At 38.9% G+C, this 18533-nt stretch overlaps 1 protein-coding gene across 22 annotated transcripts in view; it reads right to left on the bottom strand.

Annotated features, from left to right (window-relative positions):
* The window catches only part of GULP1 (GULP PTB domain containing engulfment adaptor 1), a 479313-nt gene that overhangs the window by 399984 nt on the left and 60796 nt on the right, over positions 1-18533 (bottom strand). For 3 of the 22 annotated variants that reach the window (XM_075608428.1, XM_075608427.1, XM_075608432.1), the window contains exon 2: positions 10543-10628. The exons of the other annotated variants lie outside the window; for them this stretch is intronic. The gene's annotated coding sequence lies outside the window, so the exon portion shown is untranslated. The remainder of the gene's footprint in view (positions 1-10542; positions 10629-18533) is intronic. 22 annotated transcript variants of the gene reach the window in all.

Below are 18533 nucleotides of genomic sequence, written 5' to 3'. Positions count from 1 at the left end.
GAAATGGCCCACAGGTAAGAGGGTATATAATGGATGTTATCACATTGTGTTTTATCCTTGAAAAAGAACGCTGCGACGTTCGAAATGCATTGGATGGGTCTTTTGCCACATTAAAGTGCCCTTTTAATCATTTTTTTGTTCTGGTTTCTTCCTGCTCCGTTTGTGCTGGTGCGCTTTTTGGTCTCCCTTTTCACTAGAACATTTAGAAACTTTAACCCACAACAATTTCTGGCTGACCTTACCAACTGCCCTTGGCACAGAATCGATTTAATTCCTGACCCTGATTCTGCGCTTGACTATTTCCAATCCGAGTTCTTAAAACTCTGTGATACCCATGCTCCACTACGCAGAATAAGGGTACGGGGTGCCCACCTTCCATGGGTTACACATGACTTTATAACACTCTACCAGTTCAGGGATGTCTTGTGGAAAAGCCAGAAAATAATTGGCACTACCAAGGATCTCAATCACTACAGATGCCTGCGGAACGTGTGCATAAGGCAAACAAGGCACGCAAAAGCACAATATTACTCTGACAATCTCCTCCAGAACACATCAAACCCAGCTAACTTCTGGAAGGTTATCAACAACATATTCAAGCCTTCTAACCACCAACAGCCAAGTAATATCACTAAGGGCAATATTACTCTGACAAACCCCACTGACATTGCAAATGCATTCAATGATTACTTTGTGGGGTGTGCTACTAACGTATTAGCAAAATGCAACCCAAACCACAAACCTGAATCTCATCCTGGGAGTACCCCTATAGCCCCACCCCCTCCCAACATTGCCCACAATTTTCAATATGGCCCAGTATCCGAAGAGGAGATTACACAAGCGCTTCTCAAATTAAAACTAAGCAGCCAATGTGGACCTGACTTACTACAATCTAGGTTCCTAAGACTTGGTGCCCCAGCAATTGCCAAACCAATTGCTTCCATAGTCAACTCTATCCTGTCTGCTGGCCATATCCCTAAGACCTGGAAAGCTGCCAGAGTTGTCCCAATCTTCAAAAGTGGGGACAGAAACACTGTCTCAAACTACAGACCAATCTCCCTTCTCCCAATCCTATCCAAAGTCATGGAAAAATGTGTCCACTGCCAATTAAGCGATTACTATAACAAGACAAATTTTCCTAGCCAATTTCAATCTGGATTTCGCCCCAAACACTCTACCGTAACTACCCTGCTAAAAGTTTGCAATGAAATCCAGTGTGGAATGGAACGGGGTCAACTCACTGGTGCAGTATTCCTAGATTTTGCAAAGGCTTTTGATACTGTTGATCATGCTATCTTGCTCAACAAACTCCAGAGCTCTGGAATAGGGAAGCATGCTTTAAACTGGTTTCAGTCCTATCTATAAGGTAGATCCCAACATGTGTCCATCTCTGGTGCTAACTCCAACCCTCTGGCTATCACCTGTGGCGTCCCGCAAGGCTCTGTTCTGGGGCCCCTACTCTTCTCAGTGTTCATCAATGATCTTCCTACATCTTGTCAGGAAGCCTCAATACACATGTATGCAGATGACACAATCCTATATGCACACAGCCATAGCCTCTCTGACCTTCAACACATAATTCAGTCTGACTTTTTCAGACTCGAAAACTGGATTTCGCAAAACAAACTGTTTTTAAACACTGACAAGACTGTAACAATGGTGTTTGGGACCAAGACTAAATTTTTAAAGCTTCCAGCGACTGAGCTCCAGATTACAACCAACACTAACACCACCCTAACTCCTGTTACTAGTTTTAAATACCTGGGCATATGGTTTGACTCCCACTTAACATTCGGGATGCACATTAATACCCTGACAACCAAGACCTATGCCAAACTAGGGGTACTCTACAGGAACAAATCCTCCCTAAGTTTCCTGGTCAGAAAACGTATCGCACAGCAGATGTTAATGCCAATTATTGACTATGGAGACATAGTATATGGCTCGGCACCTCAAACCCACCTTAACAAACTTGACACCCTCTACAACTCAATTTGTCGTTTTGTTCTCCAATGCAACTATAACACACATCACTGCGAAATGCTCAAAGAACTAGATTGGTCATCACTCGAGTCTAGGCGCAAGTTCACCTTTCCTGTCTTGCCTTCAAATTCTTTATGGGCAAGCTACCCAGCTACCTGAACAAGCTCCGCACCCCTACCACATGCCGCACTTATCACCTGAGATCAGACTCCAAAAGACTGTTCATGGTCCCAAGGCTCAACAAAGTATCCGGCCGCTCCTCCTTCTCTTACCGTGCACCCCAAAACTGGAACAACCTACCGGAGACTCTTACATCCACCACCAGTCTAAGTTCTTTCAAATCTAAGCCTGTCACACATTTTAATGTGGTCTGTAATTGTTTCATACGCCCATAAAACAAATTATCTTTAACTGTGCATGCAATGTCTTGTATATAATGTATACCCTGCTCATTATGTAACTGTATTTGTAAACATGTATTATTTGTCTTAACTCTGTGCCCAGTACATACTTGAAAATGAGAGGTAACTCTCAATGTATTACTTCCTGGTAAAATATTTTATAAATAAATAAAAATAAGTGTCAGGAAGCAAAGCTTTCTCTATTGCTTTCAAATTATTTCTCATACTGTACTTAGAGAAGGCAATGCAGGCTTCATACTCTAAACCTTCCTCTTGGAATATGTCACACTGCAAAGGCCAAATGTCACACTACACTCAGTATTTATGATTTTTTTAAATAGTGACTGTCATTTTGAGTAACTTTTAGAGGTAGAAAACTCCTAACACTGTAAGAAAACGGTTAGTGGAATAGGTTGGATTCAACCTAAGGCAACATTGTTTGTCACCACTTCTGAATACGTGTAGGTTTAAAACTGAAAGGTGATGGCCAGAAGTGTATTACATTATCTTTCCTGCAATGTGGAGTAATTTCTATTGTAAGTCTGCCATGCATTGCCACTAGTATAAACATACAGAAACGCTGCCTTGCAAATTAATTCCATATGTACAGTATTTGTAAACTCACTTCCCTTTGGAACTTTAAACCAGTTTCCAACCTATATGTACTACATAATTATTTAAACGAGGTTTGTAACCATGTGTAGACAAAGAAGTTTCTTGGCATGTATGGTTACTTTATTCAGTAACACATTTAAAAGGAGCAGTCCATGCAATATCCAACATGTGTTTATTTATTTTTAAACAAATCAGTTCTGTAGTATTAGATAATAATTACTACATTTTATTTGTAATTCAATTCTTAATGCCATTTTAATGAGTTTTAATACAATAACCATCCTTTGATGTCTATGGCAAATTTTATCACTTTCCCAGCAGTGCAAGATCTTTGCAACACTTTCCTGTTAGTGATCATTTGTTGCCAATATTCCCAGCAGTTTGAGCTGTAAACTATAATAATAGATAAGAGACAGTGTGGTACTCGAGGCATTTGATCCCGTGCGCTTGGATCAGCTGATGTCTCGGCGTTGATCGGACACTTTTGGGTTTACGTGGTATAACGTAGCCTGTATGTCCAACGCGTCTCCTGGGCTCACAGTGTCTTCCTCAACACAGCTGGCAAAGTTGAACAGGGCAGTTTGCATAGGACACTTCCAATGCTCTACCACAGCGTGTTTCACACACTCATGTGCTTCGTCAGGCTAAGGTTTGGTCCACCTACATCAGACATGATATACTGTTTTATGCAGCAGAATTCAATTTACCCTAATTGGTTGCATGGGCTTAATCCACATGCAAGAATCATGACCATAGATACACAATAGTATATATGCAATGATCCCTAAATTGATCATGCAAGGGTAAATACAGCTGCAGCGGCCATTATTCAAACAAATCACGCATTGTGTACATCGGAATACCGATGTCATGACGCGGGATGCCTTCCAACCTTACCGCCTTAAGACGCGAGTGCGGTGAGTGCAGAAAATAGCATTTTAGAATTCTGTTTTTTAAACACATTAAATTGACACAGTAGCACAGTAGCACAGTAGCACAGTACTGTACACATTGCAATTCATTCATTTCAATGCTCCCAAAGAAACAGAATCCATGAAATTCAACAAAGCAATCGCGATAAGCGCGGGTGCCTGGGCGATTGGCCAAGTTAATGCTGCGAGGAGTACAGCAGAGCACACAAAATCGGCGCCGTGATTTGTTTGAATAATGGCCGCTGCAGCTGTAGATGTAACAAACCATTTGCGATGGTATAATCTATGTTTACTATCATTATGATCAAAGTTGCATTTTAATTGGTCTGATGTAGGTGCTAAGAACAACAAGAGCATGTTTAAAAAATATCTTTATAGATTAATAATACTATTAATGAAACAATTTAGGCAAATACTAAAAATATGACATGGTTCCATTACAAATAACATAATAAAACACACAGTACATGTAAAAAAGGGGGGAAGATGGGTAAGGGAGAAGGGGGGGGGAGTGAAAGAATGTGAGGGGCTGGAGCGGGAGGGGGGGAGGAGAAAGGGGGGAGGAAGGGGGGGGAACGAAAGAGAATGGGACAGAGAAGCATGATGAGACATTGGAGATATGCACCCATGGGTACGAATGTGACTTACCAGCATTGTCACAAAGATGAATGTGACAATTCCTGTAGAATATGAAAGATACATACGAGCAACTAAAACTGGTATGCCCATAAATAGATGGCTAAGAGATCACAGCCTCCCTATTTCAAAAAAGGGGTGAGCTCTACGTAGTCATTTAACCTTCCCGGAAATTTGCTCTGCAGCGTAAAAATCCAATACTGCTCCCTTTTAGCAATATGGAGGTCACGGTTTTCTGCTCGAATGCTGTCCATTATTCTTTCTATGCCAATAAAGCATATCATATCGATTTATGTTTCTCACTATATTTTTAACTTTGTTATGAAACAGTGTTTTCCTCTTTTTCTTCAAAGCTTTTTGATAGGCATTTTATGTAAGTTGTTCATCTCTCACTTAGAAACTCTGATTGTTCTTTAAGAGTTCTATCATCTGAACAGTTACGCTTTAAGCGAAGGAACTGGCTATAGGGGATGTGTCAATACATTTACGCTCATGACCACTTGTTGGATGTAAATATGAATTTACATTAGTGCTTTTAAAATAAGGTTTAATAAGAATACTATTGTTCTGGATATAGATGACTAAATCCAGAAAAGTAATGTGATCCCGGTTGATTTCACTAGTGAACTTAAGGTTAAATTTGTTAATGTTGATGTGATTGACAACGGAATTAAAAGGAATTGTCATCCCAATTCCAGACAACAAGAATGTCATCGATATATCTCCTCCACAGCACAAGCTATGGAGGAGATACACCGACCACCCCATATGTGTAATGACACCCACCATCCCATGTAAAGATTGGCAAAAGAAGGTGCAAAATGTGTCCCCATAGCAATGCTACACAGTTGTAAATAAAATTTGTGATTTAGTGAAGAGTTAAAAATACAGCTTGGTGAAGCACGGGATTAAGGCGTACTAACTAAATTAGAATTTGAGAACCTATATCGTGCAACTCCCACGATCCCTATGTTCAATCACTTGCCCAAAATTCACAAGTCACTTTCCAATCCACCTGGACAGCCTATTATTTCTGGTATTGACTTACTTGCTGCCAATCTTTCACATTATTTAGATTATTATTTACAACCATTCCCTCACACCTACTAGACACCACATCAGTCCTAACTCTTCTCACTGACTTGGGAACCCACATACCAACTAGCGACTTTAGATGTTCAAGCACTCTACACTAGTATACCACACAGCGAGGGTCTTGAGTGCAATCGATTACTATTTAGCACTTCATGGCACATTACCACTTAAACGTCAATTTATTCACAATTCCATTGAATTCATATTGAAACACAATTATATTTTATTCAATCACAAATTTTTACGCTGCAGAGCAAAATTCCTGGAGTGTTAAATGACTATGTAGAGCTCACCCCTTTTTTGAAATAGGCGGCCGTGATCTCTTAGCCATCTATTTATGGGCATACCAGTTTTAGTTGCTCGTATGTATCTTTCATATTCTACAGGAATTGTCACATTCATCTTTGTGACAATGCTGGTAAGTCACATTCGTACCCACGGGTGCATATCTCCAATGTCTCATCATGCTTCTCTGTCCCATTCTCTTTCGTTTCCCCCCCTCCCCCTTTCTCCTGCCCCCCTCCCCCTTTCTGCCCCCCTCCCATTCTTTCACTCCCCTTCCCCCCTTTTTTACATGTGCTGTGTGTTTTATTATGTCAATTGTACTGGAACCATGTCATAGTTTTAATATTTGCCTAAACATTTTTATTAACAGTATTATTAATCTGTAAAGATATTTTTATATATGCTCTTGTTGTTCTTAGCACCTACATTAGACCAATTAAAATGCAACTTAGATCATAATGATAGTAAGCATGGATTTTATCATTGCAAATGGTTTATTACATCTATTTACCCTTGCATGATCAATTTAGGGATCATTGCATATATACTATAGGGTATCTTCGGTCATGATTCTTGCATTTAGATGAAGCCCATGCAACCAATTAGGGTAAATTGAATTTGGCTGCATAAGACAGTATATCAAGTCTGATGTAGGTGCACCAAACTACTGCCTGACGAAGCACACCAAGTGTGTTAAACGCATTGTGGTAGAGCATTGGAAGTGTCATGTGCAAACTGCCTCGCGTAACTTTGCCGGCTGTGTTGAGGAAGACACTGTGCGCCCAGGAGACGTGTTAGCTTGCAGCATATGGACTGCGTTATACCATACAAACCCAGAAGTGGCAGATCAACGCCGAGACATCAGGTGATCCCAGCGCGCCTCGAGTCTCCTAGCTCTACGATCACCGGTGGGACAGCATAGACATACTTTTTTTAATGAATTCACTGGACTACATATACCTTATATGTAAGTTACTACTTGCTTTAATTTGTGCTGTACATTATATATATATCTTCACCCTTGGTGCGCCCTGTGCTATTTTCTTCTATGGTTGATCCACCTTTGGTGGGCATTAGTGGAGGAGGGGAGTACTTCCATGCACAGGAGCTGCAAGAGGGGGGAGTTGATCCACATAAAGATCGTTTATACCTTCATTTACCCTGAGGGGGATACCGCAATCAAGAGTTGCTAATGAATTGGAGAGGCCATTATTTGGATTAGAAGAACAGAAGAGAGGAAATACCACATCAGGAGAACATAGAAGAAAAGAAGGAAAGAAAAGAAACCTTGATGCGACAGCATTTGTACAAGGCCGTGTAAGTGTTTATTTTATTATACACTCCACCATCCCCACGCCCATCAGTTTGGGAACTTACACTCTCGAGCTCTATCAATTTGTCACCCTCAACCTGTGCTCTCCCTTTTTTCTTGTATTTCTTATTCCTTAAAGTGCAATAGTGTTGATTAGGCACTAATGCACAGACCTTTCCATTCAGTCAATGGGAGTTCTGTGTCTAAGACAACTAGCCAAGGACATTCAGCTGCAGCCGTTTCACCGCCAGGACAGTTTGCCACCCAGGTAATATAACCCTTTGCCCCTTATCCTAAAAACCCTAAACCATTCCACCAAAAACCTTAACCCATATCCTGAAAACCCTAATCTTAACCCCTTATTCTAAAAACCCTAACCTTAACCACTTCTCTGAACCGCTTCCCCTTTAGCCCTAACCTTAACCGCTTACCCTAAGAACCTTAACCCTAAAAACAATAACCCCTAACTCAGGCCTGAAAAAGGAGCTGCTAAATGGTCACGTTCAACTGTCCCTAGGCTACTTTACGGTCACGGCTAAGTGTCCCTTTCCAGGAGTTTCTGTGTGGTAGTGTCCAATAATTAAAAAGGAACTGTTGTACTTTAAATGAATGACCCCCTTAGGATCAGGAAATTGCTTTTTACTGTATACTTGTCAATCTAATCCTAGTTACACATGCTGAGACAACTATGCTTTCTGTACCATAAGGATAGTGCACACTGCAACAAAAAAAAAAATACTTTTCTGCAATAAAATGTCCTGTTATGTTCAGGAAAGATAAATTGAATCAGATACCACAGGATCTGGAACTGCATGACATCTAGATATTATGTTTCTACAATAATATTAATATATTATAGCATTATAATAGCACATATATTTTAACAGAATAGTAATAATTGTACTTACTGTACCTTGAACATCAACCCAGCTCAATGTGAACATCCAGGCTACCTACTACAAAGTATGCAGTATTCATGACACAGTGTAATATGTCATGTGTTGTGTTCATCTGAGGTTGTATTTACCTAATTTTAAGACCTGCTAAGGAACAGAACCATAGAATTCAGAGGGTGTACTGTCTTTTTCACACAACTGTACACACATACATACATAAAATAGAATATTCAGATGGACAATATCAGCCACTGCTGTTATTTCGATAGATTATTATATATTGGGATATGTACTATGTGATATTTGAGCATTTTTTTAATCACTAGGGGAAACTGCTGTATTTCCCCATGGGTCAATACATTTTTTCAAGCATAGGAAATGAACATAGTAATGGTGACAGCAAGTTTAAACACACACAACATTCTGGGCCGGATACATCTATCACACCCACTAATAAAAAAATGGCGAGCATTATTATCGCAATTTTAGGTTGGTATACATCAAAATTGCAGTAATAATTTAGCAGTTGTGATATTCGGCCCAAATCACGGAATTAACGCGGCCATTATTAATGCATTAATGTCCCAGAAATGCGATCATATTTCTATTATACACTTCTGTAATAACTAAAATTACAAAAGCCTTTGATAGAAATAACATTAACCCATTTAATGTCTGTGGTTACTAAAGTATACCACAGGCACGAAAGGGGTTAATACATTAAAAAAAAATGCACTACATACCCCCCTTGCCCACGTTAGTGACTAGAAAGCATTGTCATGCAATGCTTTATTAACAGCTAAGGTAACCAAGGGGCTAACCTGTCTCATCCCCAGGGCAACTACCGCCTACCCCCACAACAAACATACCCCCCCTCCCTCCCTACTGTACACTAATGCTCAAGATCCCTATTAGCTATATGTGGCCAAAAGTGGTTTTGGGAAGTAAGAAAAAACATTTTACATGTGTAAAGAATAATAATAACATTATGAATACAGTTTACACATAAAACCCTTGAATGTAACGGAGGATACCTAGGCCCTCTTAATGGGGAACCTACATAGCCACATTGGCAAACAATGGCAACCTGCAATAAAAAAAATGTATTAATAATATTAAAATACATTAATAACCCCCTTTATTACCTTAGTGCTAATCACTAAGGTAATGAAGGGGTTAACTTGCCCCCCTTCCCCAGGAGTGGACCATAAGTGATAACCCACTAATAAAGCCCTCTTGGTAGATTTGGCAAATATTGATATTTGGCATTAGTCTACAGGGGGTGGGGGGTAGAAGGCATAGCGTTAATATATTTTAATATTGTTAATGTATAGCTGACCATTTATTGTCAATGTGGTTACCTAACCCCCCCCATTGAGGGGCCTAGTTTTCAACAGTGATAATCAATGGTGTTATGTGTAAAAATAATTTTTAATGTTATTATAAAAAAAAAATGAAACGTGTATTTGTATTTATGCACAATGCTCAAAACCACTATTATCCACATTTGGCTAGTAGGGACATTGGTCATTAGTCTAGAGGGGTTGGGGGGGAGGGTAGAGCTGGTGATAGTTGCCCCGTTGTGGGTGGTTAGGCTTCTCGAGGGGGTTGGCACGAGGAATAACCCCTTAGCGGTTAACACACCTTAGCGGTTAGTAAAGCATTGCATGGCAGTGTACATTGCATTGTACTATGGTGTCGTTTCATACATATATTAACTCCTTTGTAGCCTTTTGTGGTCAGCTAGTCATGGAAATCCATCAGTGGGCTACTAAGGGGTTAATATGTATTGTATTGTAATAACTATGTTATCATCTATTTCAGGTTGGTTTAGCATACTGTATTTTGCCTAAAGTATCAATATAATGGCAAGTATATTGGCCATTATAGTATATACATTTGAAAGACAGGGCTAACTCCAGCGTGGACTAGGTGATACATTATTTGCGATATTTCTGCCGTTCATCACGTTCTGAAAAATATCGGAACTTGATGTATGACAGATTGTACATAAAAATGTAGTATGATGCCTGTTTGTTATCGAATCCATTGATTTTAATGCATCTGATAAAAAGTCCCTTATTTTTAGTAGTACAACGTTGATGTATTGAATGATAGAAAGAAGGCACTTTTTGGGGGCTAATAACGCATTTTTAAGTTACCGCAGCTAGATGTATTCGGCCCTCTGACTGTACCATATAAGTTTCTTTTCTTGTGAATTATGTAAATTTATATAGACTGCACATTTTGTCACAAAGCTGGCTACGAAGAATAAATGTCATGCTAATCAATTCTTGGCAGTTTTGTTTTAAATTAAACACCAATGTTTCTATGATTAGGAGTAGCTATTAGAATTTAAAGGGAGCCTTCACAGCTACAGTACTTACAAATTGTAGAGCGTGAAATTGTTCGTGATCCAGTTTTCATTTAATGTTAGAACCATTAACATACCACTTTGCTTTGCAACTGCAGTCTAAAATTAGAATAAATAATTGAGAATGAGAAGAGAGAATCCACAAACAGAACAGGGGTTGAAGGAGAGAGAAGAAAGTAAATGGAATCGTCTGTAAAAATGAGTATTCTACCATCTAGGTTTTAATAATGTCTTTCATCCATTTTAAATCTAGATTTTAAAAAAAATTACAAAACAAAATATTTTTATTTACATATTTTTAGTTCCGCTTTCTAAAGAATAAGGTATTTTTTTAAGTCTCTTCCCATCTGTTTTTCTAAAGGATAACTTTTATTTAAAAAATGAGGTTAAAAGAAACTGCATTAATATTGAAAAGATTTTAGAACTTCTTAACATCAGGCACAAAATCACAACTTGTTTAAGACAGTTTGACGCCAAATGTACAATTGGGCCAATGTTACAAGTAATATTACTCCAAAAGACACCTTCTGTCACCAATGAGTAAATATGGCCTCTCAATGTGTGTTCTGGCCCAGAACATGTCTTATGGATAAACACTAGTTAATAAATATGATAGCTGAAAGCGCCACATTCTATATGCATTACCTGTTCAAAGCAATATTTGTCAATCTCATAAAATTTTAGTTTGCGCATTCACATGAATGGGCTAGAAGATGTCTTCAAGTCAAGAATGTGTCTTATGGCGTACCACTGTTTAATAAATATGGCCTGTTATGTTCTGTCTCTGGTTGCAGTCCCTTCTCTTTTTGCATATCCTGAGTTCTTGTGTATCTGTGTATGTGACATCTTAATTTACATAATTAATTGTTTTTCCTATCTACTGAATATTCTTCTGAAGATCTGACTGTCATGGTACGTGGATTGACCAGACTACACAGTATCACAAGACACCAGGGAGAATTTCAGAGTTAAATAAACAAGAGTTTATTTTGGCCAGAGCCAACCGGGAAAACAATAATACAAGGTCCAAGCAACAACTCACCAAGAATGGGGAACACTGGGAACTTCAAGCTCAATAGGTGCAGGGCACTGCTGAATCTAGATTACCCTTGAATCCGCCTTAATTAATTTGTTCCTGGATATCCCAGTGACAAGAGTTGACCACCCCAGGTCCACACAGTTCACGATACTGCTGGTCACTAGCCGCAGAGACTAACCATGAGCAACTGTGGAGCCCTGATAGGTGTGGTCTTCGATACTGTAGTTTCCCAGCCTCCATTTGGAAACATGGAGAATGGAGAACTGGGTACAAACTAATCAGCAGAGGCCTTTCCTCCGTTGAGCCAATCAGGAGCAAGGGGTGTGTCAGGAATGGACCAATCAGAACCAAAAGTAGAGCATGTGCCATAGGACAGCTCTGGGCAGGGCTCGGGAGCATGGGAAAGTGGATCTGACCTATGAGAACTGAGCCAACGGAATTAGAACCCAAGTTTGGGTTCCTGATTTTAGCTCCATACCTCCTGCAGGGGTAGACATCTCGCTGCCAAGGAGAGAACAATGCCCCACTTCCCTAAAGGAGCTCCAGTTATCATCAGAGAAGAGCACCTGAGCGATCTTCAGCTTTACTGCTTTTACCATCTACTGTCCTGTAAGTAGGGTTTCAATTTTACCCCTCTGGACTTAAGTGCTGTTTCCTCCGGAACCCAGTATTTTTATGTTAATAAATAGCTTTTTGTTAGGATTATAGCCTTGCTAGTGTCTGTCTGGTATTGTGTGTTATGTTTGTCATGTGTGAGTTTTTAATGTTTTAATGTCAACTTTTTTGGCGTACTGCACCATTATCTGTTTATTTTCTTCTCTTTTTTACATATTGCACTACCATTTGGTGTGGGCCGTTCGTTGACCCCTTCACTACCTATCTGTTCAAGGACACTTTTGGGACTTTTCAAGAGACGGTTTGGTTTTTATTCGGAGTTATTATTATATTAAGGACTGATTTGGCGCCGGCAATTCTTTCTTTTCTCTATTTCCAGCCTAGAGACGGACAGTTAAAGCAGAAAAACGTGAAATCTTTTATGTTTTTTAAATAAATCCTTTCTGTAGTATAATACTTACTGCATATTTTAAAATTATTATTCAATTCAAAATGCAATTTTTAACGAGTTTTAAAGCATCTTTTGATTTCTATAGCAGGTTTTAGCACACCTCCCAAGCAGCACAAGATTTTTGCAACACTTTCCTGTTTGTGATTATTTGTTGCCGATATTCCCAGCAGTTTGAGCTACAAACTGTAAAGATAGATTATTATGTATGTAAGCAGCATGCTTGGGCTACTGGGTGAATGATCGTATTTCCAACAGTAATGTGGAAGGAGGTAGTAGGGCCAGGTTTTGGAGGAAGTATGAGGAGCTATGGTTTTGCCATGTTAAGTTTAAGTCAGCGGAGGGCCATCCAGGATTATATAGCCGAGAGACATTCAGAAACTTTAGTCTGTACAGCAGGTGTAAGGTTAGGCTTAGAAAAGTAAATGTGCGTCATCAGCATAGGGGTGATATTTGAACCCAAGAGATGTGATTAGGTCACCTAGAGAGGGTGTATAAAGAGAAAAGAGAAGGGGTCCCAGGACAGAACCCTGGGTTACCCCCACAGTGAGATCGATAGGGAGGAGGTGTTAACAAAAGAGACACTGAAAGTACGACGGGAAAGGTAAGAGGAGATCCGGGACAGAGCTTTGTGAGATACAGATACATTGTAGCTGCTAAGTTACACGGAATGAAGCAGCCATTATGTTAATCACACAATCAGGATTTTTACACATTTATAACAGGAGCACCAAACGATTGCCAGCTTAGGCAAGAATGTAGAATTATATATTGCTAACATGCTTTACATATACAAATAAGAAAATAAATAAAGGGTGGGAATGTAGTATTGCTGCTTTAAGTGTTTGGCTGAGTCACCATCTTGACTTGTAGGGACAGCAAGTGGGCTTAACCTGTATTTGTACCATCCCACTAACCACTATATTCTAAATAAGGTCATAGCAGGCTGTCAAGCAGCATCAGCATTTATTTTCCTGAAATCGTAACCTATCCCTATTTTTTACTTCTTCTCATGGCTTCCTTGTTATATTGTAACATTACAAATTCTTTTACTTTTTTTAAAAAAAAACATAACCTCCAGAACTTTTTTCTTTGGAATGGTTACCAATAACTAGCCTCTCACCATCTACCCCTCCTTAGGTTACAGTCCAGTGCATTGTATTGCTCATTATTGGATTAAACATTGTTTCAAACTATTTTCAAACTCAAACCATTTTCAAACTCAACCCATTTTCAAACTCAACCCATTTTCAAACTCAACCCATTTTCAAACACAAACCATTTTCAAACTCCTTCAGGATTCTTTCTTAATTTGGCTCCAGCAGCAATCTACTAAAAGAATATATAAGTACATTCTGTGCTATACTAATGGCCTTCTGTGAGCTTAAATAATTAATATTCCCATTCTTACTAAAACATTTGGGTCAACTTGTGGTAGTTGAAGTTAGTCACATACCAAAATCTAACAGTTATCATGAGATACACAAATTGAATTGATCACAGATGACATACAGTACATAAGTATCTCTATCAAAGAAATAACAGGACTTGGCAAAAATTCTGAAAAAATGTATTTGGTGGTCAATGTTACAGGTTCAACCTAGAGTCTTTTTCTATTTCATTGGTTAAATCAGGAAACCTTTTATAGTGAATTTTGCAATTATTAGGATCTAGGCTGGAACAATAAGTTGAGGTAGATCAATGTTTTTCTTTACCTAAATTCTGGATATAAATAAAGGCTTCTTTGCTTATGGTTCTGGCACCTTTTCTCCCTACAAACACAACCACACATACCCTTTTTTTTTGCATTTTAATGCAGTTACTTCACTTTGTCGTAATATTTTTAAAATGAAATCTTTAGAAGCAGTGTGGACTCTGTGAATTGCAAAACCACAGGATTCCTCAAGAAAAAAAAAACACTTCTCTTTCGTAACTTTGCCTCATGCGCCTGCTTGTATTTTTAGACCTTGGTTCTGGCTATAGTCTTTTTCCATTATTCTCAATGGAAAATTGTATTCTTTCTTATTGCAAAGGCAGCAGCACAATATAATTCTGTTTGCAGAAAAACAAGTGTTGAATTCGCTCTAACTATTGAAAGCTAAACTGGAAGTTGAGAGCACAAAACAGGAGGTGACATACAGTTAACCCCTTCTGTGACAGGTTAGCTTGCAACTTAAAAGGGTTACAGGGCCATTATAAGAGTATTTGAAAGGTGCTGTACAAAGTGACCAGAGCAGTTAACGTATAATAGACGTTATGTGAAGATAGACGGATGTATTGACTTTAGAATTACAAATGCTTTAATTTACTTTGCAATATGAGAATACAACATTTTTGTAAACATAGAATAGTTATGAATTTATAGATAAAACGGAAACCAATAATACTGTAGATGTCTGATAGTATTTGAATTCTCTCAATGTTTCTATTTGTTAAATTTAAACCCTTAAATAAAAACTTTATACATTTATCAAAAATTCAATGAAAATTTTTTAAAGATCAAAACTTAATGTCAGGCATAAAAAGGAAATAATTGTAATCAAAGTGTACACCTTTGGCATACCAATATTGGCTGACTGAGAACGTTAACATGTCAGAAAGTGCCATGTTATTTCGGGATATTCATTAAACTGTGAGAGTGTCAATCGGGGAAGTATCGTATAGAAATTCTCCTTGACATTAATAGGAGTTTCCATGTGATAATGCTCCAATCTGCAGTTTAACAAATAACCCCAATGAGTGACAAAAAGTTCTGCTTTTCTAACATCTAGAATAGAGCTAGATTCAGATAGACATACTGTAGTGCCGACGATTATTCTAAAACAAACCTGGGGCAATCTCCAAAAAGACCCAGGTACATGCTGGGTACATGCTGCAACATTTCACACATTTCTGCAGACAGACTAATGGCCCATCGGATTAAAAGCGGGGGTCCCTGGCAGTCCCATTCAAACTGAATAGGACTGCCAGGAACCCCTGCTGTGTTATTATGATGGGCCATTAGCCTCTGCAGAAATGTCACTGAGATGTACCCAGCATGTACACAGCATGTACCTGGCTAGTTTAAGGCAAGTTTTAGAATACTTGTTGGCTCGTCTGTACTTGTAAATCGCTGATCTAAAATAAAATTTAAAAAAAAAAATGGTTTGGTGCTCAGTGCTACAGTGTAAGTATTCAGTTTAAGAAAATAAAACAGGGCTTGATTGCAATAGAATATTAATTTTAAAAAAACAAGGAAAGAAAAGAATACCCTGTTAAAGAAATGTACTCACAATCCTACTACTAAATTGTAATGAAATGGTGCACAGTTGTCCTGCACCTCTGAATAAAATGTAATTTTTAATTCACTTAAGCTATATACTATAAAACATACCAGTGAAAAAACATAGAAAAAATGTAAAATAAAAACTGGTGCTTGCTTCTTTTGTGTGTTGCTTTACAACAAATATATTTTCTTCCTTTTTATAACACGTGTATAACAAATAGAGTACATAGCTAGTATCTCTTGGGAGTGTCAGTCCCACTCCCATATTCTATTTAATTGTTGAATTAACTGGTCAGTAATACGAAGAAGATCCAACCTTTACACACATCTCCTCCTAATGTTTTTTGTACTACTGTAGCTTAGATTCCTGAGTATCAGAACAAGGGAAGAGAGTGGGAGACATTTAGGGAGCTGGGAAAAGGGTGGGAAGATATCAGTAGTTATGACGCTTGAAAGAGAGTCCCTAACTAACTTTAATTAACTCCAGAGGATGGAAGGGACACACCTTGTGTGCTGCAGACTCGCTGTGTGGTGTCTCGCTACTAGTTGCGCCAGACGATGTCAGAGCTACTAACGTCACAAAGACCCAAAGCACATTTCACTGATAGACAGCTTCTTCAGGGTTGGCACTACAAGTTCAGGCAGCTCTCCACAAATTCCAAAGCGACTACAATCAACCCAGAAATAAAAAGAAAATATATAGTGTGCACTGTTGTGACAATGAGGTATATTAATGGGATCTTGCCTCATACTGTATGTGTGTTCTACTTACAAGAAGTAGATATAAATAGCGCCTATCTCCAACTGTGGCTTTTCAGTTTCTTCTTGTGAAGGTATAAGTGGATTTACCTCAGGGTGAAGAAGATAAAGGAGACATGGTGCCGATCAAAAACTACAAATGTATTAAAAAAAAAAAATTGAGCAAACTTCACCCTGATATACATTTATTTTATTATTTACGTGTTCACGAATCACTTGATCACCTAAATACTATTTTGATCACTTATTGTATGTTGTGTGAAAGCGCTGGTCAATATCACTTTTTGGTAAAAGTGACAGTTCAGAGACAGATTTATTACTGTTACCAAGTTAACCAGATGTGCTACATTTTATTCCAAACTCATCAATGTTCCCAGGAATTCGAAGAGAATTTTAATGCAACTTGACAAATCAGAGGAGAGGAAAGAAGAATATCCTTTAGAGGGGGGCACTCCTGTAGACCCCAGGATGGGGCACTTGTGTACTCTAAATTCGCACTAAAATTGTGGGTACACATGCCAATATATCTCTATAGAAAAGACTATTAAAACATGATTCCTTTGATATCTAGAGGTAATAATAGCCCCATAACTACATTCTCACCTAAACTGGCAATCGTTTCCTATTATAAATCTGTCAAAATCCTCATTGTGTGCCGTCCAGGGGCGTGTCTTTTGGCGGGCCAGTGACGTTACGGAGCTGGTTCGCCCTCATTGGGCGAACCGCTCACGTGACCGACCCTGCGCGTGTAATCTAAAACGTGAGTGTCGGCAACGTGCGCGAGCCCCTGCTAAAGCCGTTCTCATTGCGGCTGCAGGGGCTCCCTGACACGCGTGGCACAGCGCGGGTCAGCGGCTAAACGCTGACCATGCCAGCGGCCTATTTTGCACATAGACCGGCCGGCCTCACTTGGTACAGGGCTTATTTTAGCCTCTCTCTAAGATATATTTATATATGAGGTTCCATTACTATTGTGCTGCAGCTAGTAGGTGTCTTTTCATCATTAAGGTTTTTTCCTTGTTATCATTATAGGGCAGGGTTAGGGACTGTTTTAGCTATTGTTATATGTGATTTCCATGTGACGGCGTTCATTAATAAACTTTGTTTACTTTTTTGTATACTTGATACTTTCTCTCTTTTGTGTGTATATATATATATATATATATATATATATATATATATATATATATATATATATACACACATTATATATATATATATATATATATATATATATATATATATATATACACAGTGGTTGACAAATCACCAAAAAATCTACTCGCCACCTAGTACTAAACGTGTGCTGCTTGGGCCAATATTTACTCGCCCGGGGGTTAAATCCTCTCGCCCGGGGCGAGCAAATGTATAGGTTTGTCGAACACTGTATATATATATTACACAAAGAGTAAGGTATCATTTATGGGGCTATACATCCTGTTAAAGCTGCAGTTCAAGCTGCCGTTGGAAAAACAAAATTCCCATTCAATATGTGCATCAATACAATCTGCACACTGACAAGTGATTTGCTAAGTTGCGGATCAATTTGTTCTCCTGTAATCGATTGCTTGCTCGGGTTATTTAATTCAATTATTCCAGAGCATTGTGGGCAATGTAGTCGAGCAATATTATGTGACTGAGGAGGAAGATGGAGGAACCACACGCTACACTACACGCCTCCAAACAACTGAGCTGCTCAACAGCTGAACGGGAGAATGCAAATGGTGGTTTGGAACCTCCCGGTCAGCTGTTGAGCAGCCCAGCTTTTGGAGGCGTGCAAAGGAGGTTCCTCCATCCTCCTCCATCTCAGCGTTCGCGTTTTTTAATACAACTTCTGCCATTCATTCTGGTGCGCTGTGCCTGTTTTTGATATATATA

Source organism: Ascaphus truei, chromosome 7 (genome assembly GCF_040206685.1).
Source record: "Ascaphus truei isolate aAscTru1 chromosome 7, aAscTru1.hap1, whole genome shotgun sequence".
Lineage (NCBI taxonomy): Eukaryota > Metazoa > Chordata > Amphibia > Anura > Ascaphidae > Ascaphus > Ascaphus truei.
Note: the sequence above shows the minus strand (reverse complement) of the source record. Positions and strands in the feature narration are given on the sequence as shown.